Source organism: Peromyscus leucopus, chromosome 5, assembly GCF_004664715.2.
Source record: "Peromyscus leucopus breed LL Stock chromosome 5, UCI_PerLeu_2.1, whole genome shotgun sequence".
Lineage (NCBI taxonomy): Eukaryota > Metazoa > Chordata > Mammalia > Rodentia > Cricetidae > Peromyscus > Peromyscus leucopus.
The window spans coordinates 27,129,670-27,145,343 of record NC_051067.1 but is presented as its reverse complement, the minus strand read 5'-3'; the positions used below and the strand labels follow the sequence as shown (position 1 = coordinate 27,145,343).

The window sequence follows — 15,674 nt, the reverse complement described above, 5'->3', positions numbered from 1 at the left end:
ATTGCTCAGGGCACAGGACTGCTCTGGGCACAGGACTGCTCAGGGCACAGAACTGCTCAGGGCACAGGATTGCTCAGGGCACAGAACTTCTCTGGGCACAGGACTGTTCTGGGCACAGGATTCCTCAGGGCACAGGACTGCTCAGGGCACAGGACTGCTCAGGACACAGGACTGCTCTGGGCACAGGACTGTTCTGGGCACAGGACTGCTCTGGGCACAGGACTGCTCTGGGCACAGGACTGCTCAGGGCACAGGACTGCTCTGGGCACAGGACTGCTCAGGGCACAGAACTGCTCAGGGCACAGGACTGCTCTGGGCACAGGACTGCTCTGGGCACAGGACTGCTCTGGGCACAGGACTGTTCTGGGCACAGGACTGTTCTGGGCACAGGACTGCTCTGGGCACAGGACTGCTCTGGGCACAGGACTGCTCAGGGCACAGGACTGTTCAGGGCACAGGACTGCTCAGGGCACAGGACTGTTCAGGGCACAGGACTGCTCAGGGCACAGGACTGCTCTGGGCACAGGACTGCTCTGGGCACAGAACTGCTCTGGGCACAGGACTGTTCTGGGCACAGGACTGCTCTGGGCACAGGACTGCTCTGGGCACAGGACTGCTCGGCACAGGACTGTCAGGCACAGGACTGCTCAGGGCACAGGACTGTTCAGGGCACAGGACTGCTCAGGGCACAGGACTGCTCAGGGCACAGGACTGCTCAGGGCACAGGACTGTTCAGGGCACAGGACTGCTCTGGGCACAGGACTGCTCTGGGCACAGGACTGCTCAGGGCACAGGACTGTTCAGGCACAGGACTGCTCTGGGCACAGGACTGCTCTGGGCACAGAACTGCTCTGGGCACAGGACTGCTCTGGGCACAGGACTGCTCTGGGCACAGGACTGCTCAGGGCACAGGACTGTTCAGGGCACAGGACTGCTCAGGGCACAGGACTGCTGGGCACAGGACTGCTCAGGGCACAGGACTGCTCTGGGCACAGACTGTTCAGGGCACAGGACTGCTCTCAGGGCACAGGACTGCTCTGGGCACAGGACTGCTCAGGGCACAGACTGCTCAGGGCACAGGACTGCTCAGGGCACAGGACTGTTCAGGGCACAGGACTGCTCAGGGCACAGACTGCTCAGGCACAGGACTGTTCAGGGCACAGGACTGTTCAGGGCACAGGACTGCTCTGGGCACAGGACTGCTCAGGGCACAGGACTGCTCAGGGCACAGGACTGCTCAGGGCACAGGACTGCTCAGGGCACAGGACTGCTCAGGGCACAGGACTGCTCAGGGCACAGGACTGCTCAGGGCACAGGACTGCTCAGGGCACAGGACTGCTCAGGGCACAGGACTGCTCTGGGCACAGGACTGCTCTGACAGGGCACAGGATTGCTCAGGGCACAGTACTGCTCTGGGCACAGGACTGGGCTGCCGACTTGTGCCCCCATAGCCATTCACCCTTTCCACTATACTAATTGAGCCTCCAATTTTCAGCTGAGCAATTGTCTGCACGAATAACACATTTCTTCATGTCTCTTGTAGCTGGTTATGGCCAGATGACTGAACTATGGACCAGATTTAAATGGATACAGAGAAAGAGAAAGGATTAGGGAAAGAGAGGACAAAGGGAGGCAGGAAGGGAAGGGAGGGAGGGAAGGAGAGAGAGAGAGAGACAGACAGACAGACAGACAGACAGACACACACACACACACACAAACACACACACACACACACACATGGGGTGGGGGAGAATGATTTTGAAAAGCTATCCACATTGCCTTTTTTACCCTTTTTACTGGATGGAATGTCAATATGATGGTTGAAGCTAAAACAACTCTGGGGATTATGAGGGAAAAATTGTAAGAGTGGTGAATGAAAGGAGATTTGTTGTTTGTTATTTCCTCTTTTGGTTGAGACAGTCTCCTCATGGAATCTAGGCTGACCTTGGGCTAGCTGACTGCTTGGCTCAGCCTGCAAGGCCTGAGCTTACAGATGTTTATCACCACATTTGGCTGAAGCAACAGCCCCTATTTCAGCCCTGGGCCATCTTAGCTAAAGATGGTGCTACTTTTGTCTGTTAATCACCTACACACAAACTTAATTATCATTAATAGGACACCAAAATAATCAAAGAGCAAGGACACTTATTGCTCTTTAAAGGCATGGGATAAGTGTTTATGCCATGTAGCCCTAACTGACAACCAACCTGGAGGCATATTCTCTGGTGTATCAAACAGTAATCCACTCCAGTGGATTTATTATTTCACTCCAGTGACTTTGAGCTGCTCACACATGTGGGATGATACAGACCATCGGTCACTGGTGGCTGTCTTCATGTTGTCATCAGAGTATATGGAATGTCAACTATGTAAATGATGATGATGTCACACCACAAAGAAAACATCATATTGGAAAAGATGAGAGAGAGGTGGCGGCAGAGCACATGTAAGATGTGCCCTGGGGCCGTGAGCTCATTGTCTTGTGTTGTGCTGTTATCCAGCACCCAAACCAACAGGCCAGTCCCTGAGGTGGGGGGTGTCAAGAAATCAAGGAAAGAATGAACGGGGAGAGGGAGGGAGATAGGGAGGGAGAGAAGGAGGGTGGGTTGGGGAGGGAGGAAGAGGTGGAAAGGGAGAGGAAAGGAGTAGGGAGGGAGGAACAAAAGGAAGAGGTGGAAGAATGGGTTTTCTTAAGAAGATGAAATGGAAACAGGATAAATCCAAAACAATCACTGGAAAAACCAGGCCTCACATCTCCAGCCCCAGACACTCCTGAGACCAGCTGGTGCAGTGTGGCTTACACTCCCGGAGGGTCTGCAGGTCACAGTCTTTCTGAAAACACTTAGACTTTCCTACAGCACAGTTCTAACTAAATCAAACTTGTCTGTGAGTGTCTTGATGCCTGGGTTCCCAGCTCACACTCAAAGCGTGTTTGTGCCAGCATCTGTACTAAATGTCATTCTTTGGGTAAGACACAGTCTAGGCCTTCAAAAAGTTTGTAATTAAGGGAAGACAAGATGTGTGTGTGTGTGTGTGTGTGTGTGTGTGTGTGTGTGTGTGTGTATGTGTGTGTGTGTATGTTTATGTGTGTTTGTGTTTGTGTGTGTGATGGTTTTCAGACCCCATCACTCTTCACCAAGATCAGGTTTATAACCTGAGTGGTTATCTTGGACTCTGGCTGGACATACAGGGACTAATGAAATGACTCAGATCAAATACTAAACTCAAATGCTAGGTAGACAGAGGAGAGAAGTATATACACAGCAGTGGTTGGGACCGAGAGATCAAGGGTCACTAGTCCAAATAGTGACCCATCAGACTCTGGGGTGCATAAGATGTAACCTGAACAAGAATCAGAATTTTTAAAGTTTTAAATGAAATAAAATTGATGTCTTATGTGTCGTATACAAAACCCAGTGTCAGTGAAAGATAATATGCCAAAATAAAGTCCATATACAGAGAGGCTCATCATCATTATTCCTATGTACCCATAAAAAAGTAAATGGCTCAAAAAATAATTACCTAAAATCAGGATTTATAAAAATGCGTTAAGTTAATCTGACTTGGTTCAAATTACTTTTACTTTAAACTGATAATATTTTCCTGGCAATGATTAGGACTGCAGCTGTTCACTTAAATCTCTAAATTGATGATGGACAAGCCTACAACATCATTTCATAGATTGCTGATCTAACAGGCGACAATTGCCCAACTCCCTATACGACACAGCTGATGTCAATTCAGAAACACTTTCCTGAAGACATTCTTCTTGTTCCTCTGTGAAGCACAGACATATTAGTATTCCATAGCTATAAAAAAGGGGTGGGTAATTTCATTTGGGAGAGCAAAAGGACTAGAATATTAGAAGGAGCTGTATGAAATCATCGAGTAGAAAGGAGAGCTGAAGGGGCTCTCTTCTCAGTCTCAGGCTTATTGCTGTACCCAGAGATCTGTGTAAACTTCACAGAGCATGTGATGAAATTGCCAAAGCACCTCAATTTTCAGAAATCCATGTATTGACACCCAAAACAAGGGAAGCACAGCTCGATTGCATCAGCCCAGCGTCTCATCATGGGACAGATGGAGAAGCAAATTGACACCCGAAAGGTCACTGGCTTTGCTATTCCTAGGCAGATATGCTTCTAACTGGGAACAAATTGACAAGTCACTGAAGTGAGGAGGACTAATCCCCTTCCCTGCTTTCATCAAGTATTTAGAGGTGATGCGATGCTTATTGGCAAAAACATAAGGGGACATAAGGGAAACTTTAGATTCTGTGACATTGTAAATGTGCACAGGCTAAACACACCATTAAACGTCACACTGATTTTCAGTGAGAGTGGAAGCATGGGGTGGGAATTTTAGAAACAGTCAATAGGTTACATGTGTTACCTGTCTCCTTATGGTGACACTGAAATCTCACTGAAGCATATTTCAGCACAGAAGAGTCACCAGTCAGGTGGGACTGCCTAGCTTGCTGATGCAGTAACATTAAAGATTTACATTAAATTATAAATTGCTTACTCGTGAGAGGGAACCAGGGAGGTTTCCCATGTGAATGGTTTCATCCCTGAAAACTGCCTCAGAAATATGGACCAAAATAAATAAATAAAGAGTCTACTCAAGTAGACACAACTCTTTTCAGGATGATTAAGTTTAAGCTCCTCAATATGTAGAGGTGATGACTAGAACAATAAAATTGTTCTTATTATCCTGGGATTTATTGAAAGTAAGATGAAACCATGGGTTTAAACAAAAGCATCACAAAAATAGCATTAACCGTATAATAATCTAATAATTGAACATTTCTGCACACCAAGCCTTAAGGTCAAAGGAATCTACATACATTGCATGGGACTAAGATGCAGTAGGATTTATGCTGCCCAGTATCCCCACACATCAACACAGCACCCCAAGTGCTGCTGTCCTCTTATAGACCACGGATTGTCCTTTTAAGGTTCATTGAAAGGAAACAGAACAGTACAAAACATCAGAATGTTGAGAGGTAATCTATATCCTCAGAAGGCATTAGAGGGTCTTGTAAACAAGTTACATCAAATAAGCTGCCTTCACCACTCTCCTCAGGGCGAGTTCGGGTACCCAGCAGCTTCTAGGATTCCAGAATAATGAACAATCTGCCCACATCATATGCTTTGTTCTTATTTCTATTAGTAAGGATGAAAATCAAAATAAGCTGGACTTGAAGGCTCATGAGATTGAAATATGAAATCCTAGCTCCAAAGTCCGAGTCATTGCTGACCACAGTTGGCTGTGAAGCCACAGAAAATTCACCATCTTTATTTATTTTTGTCTTGAATTCCTTGTCTGTGAATTATGTAATCACAATTGACCATCCTCTCCAGGAGTTTTCAATGTCTGACACTTCCTATGGCTGTTCTTTTTTTTGAAACTCCTGGAGGACTTGCTGATATTTTCTCTCAGCATCTCTTGGGAACTCTGGAGCCTTCTCACTTAGTATCTTTCCAGGGAGAATCTCTGGTCTGGTGCCCCCTGGTTTCTTGTGCTGATTGGTAGATTGGTGCAGATTGTGAGACATGTGACTTAAGTCAGTGACACTGAGATCAAAGCCTAAGGAAAATTCTTTTTTTTTTTTTAAATTTTTTATAGAGTTGTAGTTTTTTGCCCAGAAAGTCCCTGCCTCGTTTGCTCAGAAACTTCCAGAAGCAAGTCTGCTTTCTCTGGACTCAGTTGAGGGTAATAGTCTTAAATACAGTCCTGATCTCTCTACCCTCTAGACATGGAGCCAATGTTTTGAGGAAGATTCCCAAAGGACTCTTAGGGAAAATGGATCCAGAACCATAGAATTAAAAATGAACACCAAGGCCATTTTGATTTCTCCAACCAGTTGGAACTGGTGTTTTCTTGTTATCTCCAGTGAAAGCCATTTGAAATGTCTGTTTTGTTGTTCTGGAAGTACTCATCTGAAATAACTGTTTCTCTGCATGCTTTTCAGAAAGTCAGAGGAGCATGTGATGGTATTGTGTTCCCCAAAATATTGTGTACTTTAATAAACTTATCTGGGGTCAGAGGACAGAAAAGCCACTAGTTAGGCAGTGATAGCACATGCCTTTAATCCTAGCATTCCAGAGGCAGAAATCCATCTGGGATCTCAGTGAGTTCAAGGCCACATTGGAAACAGCCAGGCTTGGTGACTCACGCCTTTAATCCCAGGAAGCAAGCCTTTAATCCTAGGGAGTGATGGTGGAAAGCAGAAAGGTATATAAGATGTGAGGACCAGAAACTAGAAGCATTTGGCTGGTTAAGCATTTGACTGGTTAAGCATTTGGCCTGGTTAGGCATTCAGGCTTTTGAGCAGTAATTCAGCTGAGACCCATTCCGGATGAGGACTCAAAGGCCTCCAGTCTGAGGAGACAAGACCAGCTGAAAAGTTGGCCAGGTGAGGTTAGCTGTGGATCATTCTGTCTCTCTGACCTTCCAGCATTTCACCCCAATAACTGGAGTCGGGTTTGATTTTATCAATAAGAACTTTTAAGATTCCTGCTACAGGAGCAATTGACCTTCACCTGTCCTGGGCACCTAGGATACTAAGAGGATAGTAACTAAGCGGGTTCCAACCCTGTGTTTCATTCATCATTGTAGCCCTAACAAATTTATCACAAGGAACTAGTAAGCAGTACATACTTAATAAATGTACAATGAATACTTACAAAACATAATCTTGTCAACTAACATTATTTGGGGCATTTGCTGCTTGCTAAGACATAGCATTGAAATAACATAAAATCTTCTAATCTTCACAACTTGATTAGATGTCACCATGATTATCTCTGCTGATGAAACAATGTGAAAAAGGAAGCAATTTTCCCAGGAGCGTTCACTAAGTAAAGTAGCAGATGTAGGCCCCTAGTCTAGACTTGACTGTTTCAGAATGCCAATTCTCTATGCTTAATTTCAACTAAAGTGTTTTCCTAGTCCAGTGTCACTCAAAATATGATCTACAGAGCAAGTGCAGCTCTGCAAACTAACTCAGCTGACACTTTTTTTCTTCTTTAGTTTTCCCCAATAAAAGAGCTACACATTCCATCTGAACAAGGGCCAATCTTCTCCAAGAAATAAGAACTCCCAAATTTTGTCTGGAAAACAGAGAAGGAGCCATTAGGGACTGAGAAGTAGGCAGAGAGCAAGAGGAAAGGAGGGTCATGAGAAGCAAAGAATGGATGGTCAATGTGAGATACATATGTATATGAAAATCCTACAAATGCACAATTAATGTGTGATAATGATTGCAACTAAAGCAGCATGGTTTTATTACAGTGTACTAGCTCAGTCCATGACTTAAAGAAAACTCTCCTGTTAGGAAGATAATCACATATATGTAACACTCTTGTAACAGTACAAAACTTCCCTCTATGTCAATATCAAGTTACTGTTGGCCCATAAAGAAGCCACTTTGCATTTCTTCTCCTTCTTTCCCTATATTCAAGTTCTTTTGACCACTGCCTACATCTTACAGTCCCGGCTCTGGCTCATATGACCTTCATTAAGCCTCTAAGGCTCTGAGTGCTGCTGCTGGGTCCTGAGGGTAGCGAGTCCCCACTTTTCTTTGAGAGAAGAGGACTTAGTTCTTTGTGATTTCTCGGAATGGAACATCTTTGGGACAAGCCAACAAACTGAACAATGTTATCCCTCTGCAGTCCTGTAGACCACTTCTTACCAATTGTCTCAGGAACCATTTTGTTAATAAGTGGTATTTTCCTCAAAGAGGAAAAAGGGAAGGGTTGAGCTGGAATACAAATTCTCCCTTCCACAACACTCTGGTTGGCTCATGTGCCTTTAACATGAATATGATATTTTTAATGAATGGCACATGGGACCCTCTGGTCTTGGACAAGCCTTCACATGTGTGACATGAATGCAAAGTCACCCATTCATGCACTGTGTCTGAGGAGAGAGAACAGAAAGGACTTCTACAAAATCAAAGGAAGGTATTGGCTTCTTCAGATTTTCTTACTCTGATACTAGTTAATAGCTGGTGGGTCTTACTAGTTTGGTTTCTGTTGCTGTGGTAAAATACTGACAAAAAGCAATAGGTAAAGGGATTTATTTAGTTTATAATTCCAGATTACAGTCCATTAATTGCTCTGGCAGAGCAGCAGGATCTTGAGACAGCTTGTTACATTACTTCCACAGTCAAGAGCAGAGAAAAATGAATGTATGCAGGGATGCATGCTTGTCCTGAGCTTGGGTACTCCACTCATATAGTTCAGGACTCCCTACCTAGGGAACGTGACACCCATGGTGAGATAAGTCTTTCTACATAAATTAACCTAATTAAGATAATCTCCCATGGACATGCCCACAGATAACCTGATGTAGAAAATCCTTCACTGAGACTCTCTTCCTAGATAATACTGAGTTGTATCACATTAGCAAGTAAAGAGGACCATCTCAGAGTCTACGACCAGAATGAGAACTCATGTATATTTGCAAGTTTTCCATGGGAAAGAGAAAGGGCAGGAAACAAGCATGCTGTGTTTGCCCAATGTAAGGAGCTCAGCAAGGTCACTTACAGACAGACAAAGCCATATTCTGTTGAATTGTATTTTCATTAAAATGCAGCAAGCTTCTATAACACAACCATAAAATTTCCTGCCTTAACTACATGGTGATGTCTTACAGATAGCAAAGGTCCCAAGCATAACATGGGAACTTAAGCAAACCCTTTAGCCCCCTCAGCAGAAGGAAGTAAGTGAATGACTTATTGAATGGGGTCAGAAAAGGAGGGTAGCAGATTGGAATTTCACTTGGATGTGGCTAGATAAAGAGTACATATCACTAAAAGCAAAATAAGGTGTGTCAGGGAATAATAAATGTTGACATGGAGCTTGGCTTCTTCTGTCACAGCACAATTTATCATTCTGCAAAACTCCAATTGGAAGAGTTTTTTCAGAAACTGAAAGAAATCTCATTTAATTTTTCAGGACTGATGAGTGCCACGCCATGTATCTGTTCTTAGACCTCAGCCTCCAGTTTGCTTCTCCCTTGGGAAATAAAGCACTTATAAAAAACACAGTAAGACAGGTTCTTATTTATAGTTTCCAAACAAGAAAATTAGCTTGATCATTCACTTCAGAAGAGGAAGATAACATATACATTAATCATGTACATCACACACACACACACACACACACACACACACACACACACACACACACATATTTTCAAAGATGAATACTGTCCTGGGTATATCTTAATGAAATAAAAATTGTTATTTTGTGAATATGAGTTTAGATTATGCAAGAATTTTTAAATGTTCATTTAGTCTTATATCTGAATACAGGCCTTTTCAATGAGCATTATGGTTTAAATATCAATCGACTTGCAAATGACGTGCTCAATCGCTAAAACCATCTGCTGTCTTGGCTGTCACTCTAAGACATTGAGAGCTTTGCTAGGCTGGCCTCTATGCTATCCCGTGGTCACCTCTGACATTGTCTGACAAGCTTCCCAGAAGTGGGGACACATGAACATCTGGTGATTTTCATCACATTTATGATTTATTTTTTCAGAAAACAAAGATGTTAAGAGCACCACACTAAAGGAGCCACTGCAGAAGCCTCTACCTCTGAGCACAGTCACATGATTTGTACTGTTAACTCTTCAAAGAACTTTCCTGGATGAGTTACATGAAATCATATTTCCACCACATTGCATCTTAAGAGCCACGGGGCATCATCCATGCATCATCTCATCCACCTTTCACAAAGGCTTGGACCACCCCACCCCACCCCCGTGCAGGTAAGGGGAAGTAGGCTTTCTGACAGGTGAATGGCTCCTGTGTTCCTACACAAGGGAGCTAAGGGAGGGATGGTCTTGCAGCATTCTTCTCACAATTCCTTCCTGTGAAATCCAACTGTTTCTCTCTGGTCTTAGGTCCTCTTTGCAGACAACCAGGTGAACACAGGGCCTAGCATAATTACATCATATTATAATCAGAATGCAGCCTCGGTTTCTTCAAGGATCTACGCTGGGATTTGAAAGAAACATGTGTGCCCAATGTAAGAGCTCTGGGAATGATACATTCCCTCACCTCACGAGAGGTGTGGAGGATACCTTGAAAGCTGGGAAATATGAAGAACGAAGTGAAAGAGTCCCAGCTCAGGTGGAGTGAGGCCACTGAGAAGGGCCACTGAGAAGAGCCACATGGCCTTAGTCAAATCACTGAGAATGGATAACGTTGTGGCTGATGGGACACATGCTGTCACAGGTACTCAAATTCCTCACACAGTTCTCTTACAAACCTGTTTCCCTGATGAAGACAAAACTTTCCTGGGGCTTCGTAGGAGGCAAGTGGAACTTGGATGCTTGGTTTGTGCTGAATCAGATGCGGGTCTGTCTCCTGTGAGTTCATGTGCTAAAATGTGATCCCTGATGGGAGGTGGTAAGAAAATAGAGAGGTACTACAACTGTGTGGTGGGAAGTGGGGCCTTTGGCAGGTGTTAGGGTTAGGTTAGACAGTCATCTTGAAGCCCAGTTGTTTGAACCCACATGGCTTTAGAACAGTGGTTCTCAACCTTCCTAATGCTGTGGCCCTTTAATACAGTTCCCCAATCATAAAATTATTGTCATTGCTACTTTATAACTGTCATGATCCACAGGATAAGAAGCCACTGCTTTAGAAAGGGAAGGAGAGAAAGTGGGATACACACATGCGTGTGTGTGTGTGTGTGTGTGTGTGTGTGTGTGTGTGTGTGTGTGAGAGAGAGAGAGAGAGAGAGAGAGAGAGAGAGAGAGAGAGAGAGAGAGAGAGAGAGAGAGAGAGACTCCTCTGTCATAATGCTTTGTAACATCCTAGAACTCTGTTAGCAAGACCATTACCAAAGGTGGTCCCTTGATCTTGCACCTTTAAAACAAGGAGTCAAAATCAACTTCTTTTCTTCATAAAGTAACTGTGCCTTGAGTTTTTTGTTGTAGTACTGAAAAATGGATCATTGCAGCTTCCAAGCTTTCACTGGTCCGAATGTCCATCTGACTTTGCTGACCTCTAAAACATTTCCTTCTATCTTTCAAATTCCCTGTCAACTGCAGGTGTATAGACGTTCACTAACAAGAAAGCCAGCCTCTCCAGTTGATTCGCTGTAACATGATTCTTTAAAGGTAATTTGAACTGTAAGCTAGGAAACTGTGGCATCCCATAGAACATTGTGGCTCAATAGCACCATCCTTTGCTGCTGTGACTATGGACTGTTTTGTTTTCTTTCTGTGGTATTCCTCTTTTTGGATAGTTTTATTTGTATTGTTTACTGATGTCTGATGCAGATTTTATTCATTCCATTTTGAGGAACTCCTCATATTTTGCCTGTTTTTCTGCTACCCAAATAAAATACTGGCAATTAAAATACTTTCTCTCTGTGTCTCTCTCTGTCTCTCTGTCTCTCTCTCTCTGTCTGTCTGTCTCTCTGTCTCTCTCTCAAAAGTCAAACCTGAAAAGTATAAGTTTTAAACACACTTTTCGGTCATCTGACTATGGAGTATAGTTAAACATGTCATTAGATTTTTCACTAATTTGGAGATGTTTGCAACTTCTATTAATTCAAACACAGTCTGTGGTGGTTTGAAAGCAAATGGCCCCCAAAGGGAGTGGCACTAATGGGAGGGAGGTGTGGCCTTGTTGGAGTACCTTGCTGGAGGAAGTGTGTCACTGTGTGGGTGGGCTTTGAGGTCTCCTATGCTCAAGTTACACCCAGTAAAACAGTTTACTTACTGTTACCTTTCAATCAAGATGTAGGATTCTCGGCTTCAGCACCATGTCTGCCTGCACACTGCCATGTCCCACCATGGACTAAACTTCTGAAACTATAAGCCATCACCTCAATTAAATATTTTCCACCTTAAGAGTTGCCATGGTCATGGTGTCTCTTCACAGCAACAGAAACCCAAACTAACAGCTTCTGCCTTATCCTGTTCCATTTCCTATGATTCCAGTTGGACATTGTCAGGAAGAGGCCCTTGCCCCATTGAGGCCCTCTAGTCGTTTTCCTCAAGGCACAGAAGTTTCTGTTGAGCTGTTTCCATGTCTTTGTCTTTCCCCTGTCATCTCCATTGGCTGTTAAAGCCACCAGCAAGTCTGTTATTTCAAAGATTTTTTTTTTGTTCTAGAATCTTCATTGTTTCTTTTCTAATAGATTTTTCTAATAGATTTCCATGTAAAATTCCTATATATGCAGGCATAATATCTATTATTTTGTGTCACTACACACTGCTACAATAACTGCTTTAAGACAGTTGTCTGGTAGTTTTAATACCTAACTCATATCCATTTGTTTTCTGTTCATTTATTTTCTTTTGACTGTAGTCTTGTCTGCTTGCTTCTTTATAGGTATCGTAATCTTACAGTGTATATAGATTTTATGATAACTTATAGATATCATGGATTCTATTGATTTCATTTCATTTTAGAATGTATCACCTAATTTAACTCAGAGTTTAAAGCCTGTGTTGCCTGTGTTCACCAGTGACTGAAGTCTCTGCTTAGTTCATAACTATTTCTTGGAGTTTTGGTGTCTAGTCCATGAATGCCTACTCCAACAGTCAGCTAAATGTTTGAGTAAACTTTATTCACATAACTTTGGGCTTTCTTCTAAGCTCTTTGTTTTGCCAGATTTCCCCCTCATTTTCTGGATGATGTGGTAGTTGTAGGCCCTGTCTTCTGATCCCTCAATCATAAGACAGCTGGCTTGTACACATCTGGTTCCCAATGCCTGCCATTGAGTGAGCTGCCCACCACCATTTCTTTCCTCCAGTTATGGACCGTTTTCCACTTGCTGCTTGTAGTCCCTCTCCAAGGACCTCAGGTAACTGTTCTATTACATTTTAAAATAGTTATCAGAGAAGGTGTTTCACCTTTCCGCTCCCTCCACTACCAAAGAATTCAATAATGACTTGTTCATGTGAAGAATCTGACAGCAATCAATTCTTTTGAGTTGGTAAGTTGAAAGATGATATTTGATCTTAAAACAAACTAGAGTGTGTGGATAGACATTCAGAAGAATCTTCAAAATACACAGATCCTGACCTCCGGTGATAGTCTCTAATAGATTTTCTCTTTCTCCAAAATAATAAACATCATTGTTTACATCATGAAAGAATATGCATGAAGCATTGCATCTGTTGCTGGGTAGCTACGTAAATGTTGTAGACCTATCACCCAAGCTACTTGCTTGCCTTGGAGGTCACAATCAATGGTGCTGTTTCTTAAAAACAAAATAAATGCATCCAGGGTGGATATTCACAGTGGACATCTTCTAGAGCTAAGAGAATTCTAATTGACTCACACTCCTTAGTGAAGATTCTAAAAAAATGTTTCCTGCTCAGTCCAATCCAGAAGACTGATCCAGATCCAAGGTGTTAGTAACAGAGGTGAGAGCACTATCCACAGATGCAATGAGAACCAAGTTGGAGAATGCACCTTAAGGAGTGACTGGATACCCATGTGAAGTGAAAAATGAAATAAAATCCTTCTCTGAGGAAATCAATCCAGAGTAAAGATGCAGATGTTTACACTGGAAACTAGAAAGCTTTAGAAAAACGAGAGAGAGTTTTCATAATCCTGAGGTAGGAGAAGCTTTCTTAAAACAAGTACTAATCATAGGGAATGGCTTCATTATTTTCAAATTCAGAATTTCAGCAAGACAACAGAAAGTTAAACAAACAAACAAACAAACCAGGGGCTGTATGTTCACAGAAGGTCCATAGTCATATTTCCTTCTTTCTTTTTCTCTTTCTTTTTCCTTCTTTCTTTCTTTCTTTCTTTCTTTCTTTCTTTCTTTCTTTCTTTCTTTCTTTCTTTCTTCCTTCCTTCCTTCCTTCCTTCTTTCTCTCTCTCTCTCTTTCTTTCTCTCTCCCCCCACCATGCTCTTCTTTTGTCCAAACTTAGAATCCATATGCCCATGGAGAGATGGCACAGCAGTTAACAGAATTTATTACTCTTATCAAAAGACAAAAGTTCAGATCCCAGTACCCACATTGGGCTGCTCACAAATGCTTGTAATTCTAGCTCAAAGGAATCTGACTGCTCTTTCCATCTTTGCAAGCACATGTACATGAATGTGTACACACACACACACACACACACACACACACACACACACACACACGCACGTGCACCCCACATAAACGAAATAATGAAATAAATATTTTTAAAAGATTAAAAATATTGAGCCAGAGGAAAAACAATTACACATACAAATGACAAACATAATAGACAAAGGTTGTGCATGAACTGTTATAAATTAGAGAAAAACAATCTAATCACAAGCTTTTAAAATATGTCAACAATCATTTTAGACTACAGAACACAATGCTGAATTGTAACTGTCTGGTAGAGTGTTTCCTCACATACACAAAGCCTGGGCTTGCTCCCCAGTACTGCATTACAAAGAGAATCCTCTAATGCACAAGAACTGGTATTCAACATCACTATTAAAAAACAGTCAAATGCAATACTAATATCAACCCACCAAATTGGTGGAAATAGAACCTATGACAGTGCAGACATGGAGCAAAAGACCACCTTCCTGCCAGCAGCTGACAACAGTAACCTCTAGCAGGGCAGTGCCAGAGGACATGGAAGACCTATCCACCAGCAATTCAACTCTAGATATATAAAGAACCAAAAGATCCTATGTATGCACAGGATGTTCATAGTCATGTTGCTCCTAATTGCCCAAAGGTAGAGTCCATGTGGCCCTGGAAAACTGATAATATATTCCTAGATGCAATAGTACACAGGAGAAAATGAACTGTAGTTTTCTAGTGAGAAAAGACACAAAACGAATGTCTATCTGCATAAAGCTAGAAAATAGACAAAACTAAACCTATAGTTTAGGGCCTCATTATAGACACTAAACTTGAATGAGAGGCAAAAGAGAAATGGTCATGGTGAACATCACCACAGGAATGTGATGTTGCTTGTGATGTTGCTTGTGATGTTGGAGGGACACATTCTCCAGGGTGACCACTCAATGTAATAGGTCTTTGTTTTTCTTTGTTAAACTGCACAAATAGATATTTTATGCCTTTTCTGTAACTAACCTGGAAAAAATAAACTGTAAGTTTTCAAATACAATAAACAAACAATAAAACAAATGAATCAGAACCATGCTTGGCACACAGAAAATACTCAATAAAATTAACTCTTATACTGGGCACTTACAGTAATCCTAGCATTTGTAAACTAAGAGGGTGGCCTCGGCTACATAGTGAGACCCTATCTCATATAAATATATAAATAAACAAACAAATAAATATATAGAGTGTGACATGAGCCACAGAAGTTTCATGTCCCCTGTTCCCCACACTTCTTGATTACATCTTGCCATGCCAAGTGGTTCATCCATAACATCCACATTTGTTCATGCACACACTTAAGTTGTTTGAATACTGAGGACACTACCTGACCAGGCATTTCTCAGAATCTTTGTGAAGTCACAGTTGTGTGTCTTTTTAACTCCGTATGGTTCTAGGTATAGATAGAGCATCCTGACATTGCAAAGAGGGGTGAAGGATGCCGGAGGTCAGAGCAGTGAAGCAAGATCTTCCTTTTGTAAGAGGCCAGAGAGTCTCAACCTCTTCATTTCAAAATACTCAAAATTAATTTTTTATTGTTTTGTCTAGTACCTGTGTAAAATGTT

The 15,674-nt window shown here is 42.5% G+C and overlaps 1 long non-coding RNA gene across 2 annotated transcripts in view; it reads left to right on the top strand.

The window, feature by feature from the left end:
* The window catches only part of LOC119088021, a 30,187-nt gene extending 19,518 nt beyond the window's left edge, over positions 1-10,669 (top strand). For both annotated transcript variants that reach the window (XR_005091577.1, XR_005091578.1), the window contains exons 3-4: positions 9,552-9,780; positions 9,916-10,669. This is a non-coding gene — a long non-coding RNA (uncharacterized LOC119088021). The remainder of the gene's footprint in view (positions 1-9,551; positions 9,781-9,915) is intronic.
* Positions 10,670-15,674: the final 5,005 nt, after the last annotated feature.